Genomic DNA, 5958 nt, shown 5'->3' with positions numbered 1-5958 from the left:
TTTAGAATGAACTTTATACAGCATACTCCCACATTTTTACTGGATCTGCTGTGTTATGGAGCAATACATTGTCTATTTTTTTTTTTCAAAGACTGAAGGGTTGTTCTATCAAAGAAAAAAAAAAACATTTCTCATGGGGAGGGTGAGCAAAAACAATTAATGCATAATGTATCATGAACTAGCAAATAATTTCTCACAACATTTAACAATCTATGTTAATTTAGAAATACACTATTGTTCATTTTTAATTTTAATTTTAATTTAATTTTAAATGTAAAAAATATATATTAGTATGAATATGATGAATATTAACCTACTGTATATTAATAGATGCTAAAAATTAAAATGTAATGTAATTTTTCATTGTTAGGTTCATTACACATTAAAGTCATGATATACAGTAACAGATATTATGATGTACATTCACATGAAATAAATTATTGAAAATACAAGAAAAAAAATAGGGTGAGGAACTGATTCTATCCATCAGTTATTTATTGAATGCAGGCATATTTGAATTTGAGCTTGGTCATTAATAAAAAAGGGGTGGGTTTAAGCTGACAAAATGATTGGAGAAATCTGGCAAATAACACCAGTATGTTTTCACTGGAAGACTGTGTTTTCATTAAAAATTATGAGGTCATTTATTATTATTTTTTTTATTATTATTAATATTTTGCCGCAAATATAACATGCATGGATAAGATCATTAAGATTCAGCATAATAACTAACTTGGGGGTTGGGGGGGTGGGTGTTGCATATGTATATAGTTTTTGTGACTATAAAGCAGCTAAAGCTCTCCACTACAATTTGCATACAATGTTAGTATTCATGTGGCAGTTGGTTTGATTTGATGTTGAGTTAACACATGAGAAAAATTAATGCTGGCCTCCTTCATCATGCGATAAGTCCATGCAAATGTGCCATGGCACCATTTCAATTAATGGGAGACTGTGAGCCGGAGAGAGGTCAGAGCAAATGCCAGACCACTCATTCAGAAGTACGTCAACTCCACCTCAATGCAATCAATGGTGCTGGGCTTATCAAAGAACACATTAGGATTAGACTCCATCAATTCAAGAAAAAAGGGAAAACCAACCAAAGGAGTATTCCATATTCAAGTCCCCTGGAGTCATCTGGAATCCTCAGGAATTCATATCTTATACTTTAATATAGCCAGGTTCATTTGATGGCACACTGCCTCTGTTGGTAAATAAAGTTCAAAGGGGTGGAAATGAGGTTTGGAGTATTTTTGCCCTTTCAGATATAGATGGGCAAAGCAAATTGATAATATGCTCTGGTGCACACGTCAAACACCATCCACAGCTCTAGCTTTTTAGACTAGATTGTCATTTGGCCCAGGGAATATTATTTGTAGGTCAACCATTTTGCTCTTGAGCAAATTAGCTGTTCCAGTCTCTGAGGGCAAAAGTAAAGATCATTGTAACCTCATGTCAAACGCAGCTCAAATTTTGGGTCTGTTTTTGCTTGGACTCCAAGACCACTCTCAGATTAATAGATGTTGTGCTGGTCTCCTGTGGCTCCTGTAAAAGTCACATCTGGAGGAAATCAGGAAGGGATACATGGGAAAGGTAGGAGGAATACAATATGAAATAGAAAATGAGAGTTAAGTCATAAACTGAACAACAAGAAATTAATGCAGAGTTGAGTGTTATTGTATGTGTTATTGTAATAACAGTGTACAGACTGATCAGCAGAGATGTGGGAGTGATTACAGGAGAAGGCCTGGTTCTTGTCTGGGTGTTGGTTTGTCCCGTAACTGAGATTTATACATTAGCTGAATAAATAATATATATATATATATATATATATATTAGTTTTAATAATATTTATATATATATATATATATATATATATATATATTTAGTTTTAATATATTTACAGTAGGAAATGTACAAAATATCTTCATGGAACATGAATTGTACATTGTACAATTGTATTTTTGGCTATAGCTACAAATATACAGGGTCACGTATTAAATCATTCATTTAACTGTTTTGTTAAAATTCATTCAGGAACTGAAATACCACTACTTCTTTTGAATAAGTACTTTGTTACCATGAAAAAAGTCAATTTTATAAATTATTAATATGTGTAGTATGAATGTAATCCAGATAGACATTTGTCATGGTCATGTGACCTACCAGGTTGAGTTGCGTCACTTCACTGCCATTTATAAATCCTTTGCTGTGGCCTCATGGGATAGTGAAGTGTCCATTATATGCACACTTCAGAATCTTAGAAGTAGTAGATTGTAGTGGTCGTTTTTGCCTTCTATTTTATGAATACTTATGAGCAGGGTCGTGTCTATGTGGTGGCCCCCCCAGAAATTTGGCTGGCCACCACAGGTATGCAGACGTCATTCCTGAAACTTTCCCGAAACTTTGCAACTTGTGTGTGGCCAAAAAACATGTTCTACATTTTAAATGGATTATAGACTAGAAAGCTTGCAAAGAGTGCTCATAACCACTAAAAAGCTGTCACCCTTTGTTTAGTGCATGTATACACAATGTATTATAACATACATACACAACACTCTGCTTCAGTTATGTTTGGAACTATTTTCATTGGTAGAGCAAAAATAGAGAATGTCTAAAATGTAAGCTGATTGATATTATGTGGTTTAATGAACTTCTGTATAGAAAGTAATATACTAGCAATCTTTCAGAATGATCTGAATATTCAAGGATTATATAAGCACCTTATTTGTTGCAAAACTTGATGTGTCAAAGATTCACGTTATTTCAGAACATTTACTCTTTTATATACAGATAGGACTATATAACAATCATATCAGTGGATTTTCTGAGATGTTCAATTTCAAGTGTAGACTGATTCAGTGAAGAAGCGTGTTATTTATTGCGTCAGTTTTTCAGTCGCTTCACCCATTTTCTTTTGCCAAATTCACATGATTCAAACTCAGGCATACTCTCAAAATCAAACATGACAGACTGTGAGAGTTTAGGAGGTTTTAATCTAGTGATGGGAAAAGCAGCAGGAATAGGAACACTTTGTGCATAGAACCCGGACAATGTCTGTAAACTGTGCCAAACATCCAACATCAGAAAACACCAAAAGATCAGCAAACCCTTCACTCACTACATAAATACATGACATCCATCTCTTGAGTAGGGATTTACTGTCCTTGTGGATGTTTTTCTGGTGAAGAAGTGCTTGGCCCACTGCAGCCTTTGCCAGGGTTGATTGACAGCAGGAAATCACCTCATGAACACAATGTTCTTAGATACATGGAATGTCAAGGGGAGTCACATGTTGTTATGACTTTGATAGGACAACGCATCTGCTGACAGCAGTCTTTCAAATGCAACTCTACAGTGTCTGGAGACACCATTAACCCTGTGCTTCAACAGTGATTGAATCAGCAAAGACGTGGTTAAAGTTACGTTGTGACCTGAGAGGTTTTAGTGCCTCTGTAGTACCCTTACTAATTAGTTTGAGCCATGGTGTCATATTACTGCATTGTCTACTGCTCTGATACCACAGTCACCCAGAGGAAAACATTACTGTTAAGAAATTTCTCTGTCATATGTTACTGCCACTTAGTGGAAATGCTAATTTATGCATCTTTGATGCAACTTGAATGTAAAGTTGCAACTTGAAGGTAAAGTAATTTCTGCACCACTACCGACAACCAAATGGAATTTTAATCAGTTTGCATGAGTGAACATAACAACATTGGCTCAAGTAATGGTGTGAGTTTTGGGATAGGGTTATCTCTTTGCCCAAGCAAAGGATGGTGGGGGAGTGTCTGAACAAAAATTAACAAAAGTCACAGAACAAAAATGTACGAAAGGTGTCGTACAAATTTACGATATCAAATTTACTAATTTACTTGGTTTTTTTTTAAGAAAACAAGACTTCCATCTCACGTGATTTTGCTTCTTAGTGTATTTTAATTTATGAATGCTTAGATATTCATACCGGAAACAAGACAAAAAATACTAAGTTCGGACATTTTGCAGTGTATTACATCACATTTAATTTTAATGTGTTTTTCATTAAACTCATAATAAATTCAACTTCCCAAAATAGCTATTTGGATAGCATATCACAGAAAATATCACTTTTATAATAAAGGTCTATTTTGAAATGTTGCTTTTATTTCTGCCCGATTGCAGACTTTGGTATCTTGGCAAATCTGAGCAGAGTCTGTGACAGTGCTGAGAACTCTGGAAGAGACACATGAGAGATTCCCATGCCGTTTTCTCAGGGGGGAAATCTGAGAAACCGAAGACTTAATTTGCACTTTGTCTCTGAGAGATTTTCTCTGATGTTTTTTCTCTCATAAAGGCACTTCTTGATCAGCACTCATGTATCAACTTAATCTGTAGCAAAACCCCAATGGAATACTGACTGTGAACACGTCTTGCCATTTTAAGCCTTTATTTGCATCACAGTTTGTTTGTTTACAGGAACCATTTTAAACAGGTTATTCAAAGGTTCACAAATACATGAAATAGAAAAGATTGAAAGAAATAGGAACACTTCTTCCTGCGTTATAGGCTTAAAGGAAGGAGAGAGATGAAAGAGAGAGCGAAAGTGAAAAAGAGATTGAGATGCTTGATTTTATTATTAATGGCTGAGTGGTATGCACAACCTAACACCATACTGCCCTCTAGCAGCATTTGAAAGTTTAATGGTTTATTTTCATGTATCCCTGAGAGCCAATCCCAGCCTTTAGTAGATCTCTAATATTTATTCTGGACACATATTAACTAAATAATACATTTATAATTGTAACCGAGTCAGAGCTGTTGCCCTGTAGACATGTAAGAAGGCCTATCATTTGTTCAAAGTTCAGCTTTAAATGCTTAAATATCTTTCTCAAATAAAATAAGCAAAATATCCAAAAATAAAAAAAAAATAAAAAAAATCAAACCATATATTATATGATACAGCAAAAGCTAGGGAATAACCTGCCACTGCTGAATTTTGCAAACATGCATCTGCCTGTGACGGTTTTAAAAGGCAGCATACACTGAAATTTGTCTCAAATCAGACCTAAAATATAGTAATTTCAAATGGATCCATAAATATTCTCACTAAGCCTATGATATTAATAGGTGTACTTTTGATTCCCCATGTATCTAAAAAAATAAGTGCTTGCACTTCTTCAAAAGTAAAAAGCAAGATGATTGAAGCAGAAGGTCAAAAGCTGCAAAATATTTCACATTGATCTGCGACACCCAAAAAGGATCTAAATCTAAAATACTTTCCACTGAAGCACCACTTTCCATGCTTCAAATGTCCACACAGTCAACACATACTCTTTGACAAAAAAACAACAACAACAACACTGAAACGTGTATGTATATATATATATATATAACCTTTTCATGTGATTTATGTAATCATATTCATAAGCACTGCAACCAGATTCGTAGCAAGTATTAAAACTTTTAACTCTTATAAATTGTGAAATTTGTCCAGCCATGAAGCCTCAGCTGCTCGGCTAATTTAGCAATTTGCTGAAAGAATGCACTAACGCTTACCTACCAATGTCATTCAGAAAATCAGTTATGGTGAATGTAGTTAATATTCATAAGCCAAGCCACTCCTTGCATACTTTGCACACTGAGCCTCCATAGTTCCTGTGGAGAAAAGACACATGCAAGTCATCCTTGATGAAAATATGCACCAATATGTCTCACCGATGTTTAAACTCTATTATTATGCAAAAAACACTGTTTTTAGGATTTCAAAATCCATCTCATATGCATGCAATGTATATCCAATCTATCCATCTTTTTTTATCATAACAACAGCGATACAGAGGTCAAGAACACTAAGAAATAGGTTGCCTGATGAGTCACAGGATCTTTCTCTCAGCATATGGGTTCTGTATACTGATGTTTTTGGGAGTAGAATGTCCTCTGCCACTTCTCCTCCCCTGAAACTATAACCTAGAGAGGCAT

This window comes from Cyprinus carpio, chromosome A12 (genome assembly GCF_018340385.1).
Source record: "Cyprinus carpio isolate SPL01 chromosome A12, ASM1834038v1, whole genome shotgun sequence".
NCBI classification, from domain to species: Eukaryota; Metazoa; Chordata; class Actinopteri; order Cypriniformes; family Cyprinidae; genus Cyprinus; species Cyprinus carpio.
Note: the sequence above shows the minus strand (reverse complement) of the source record.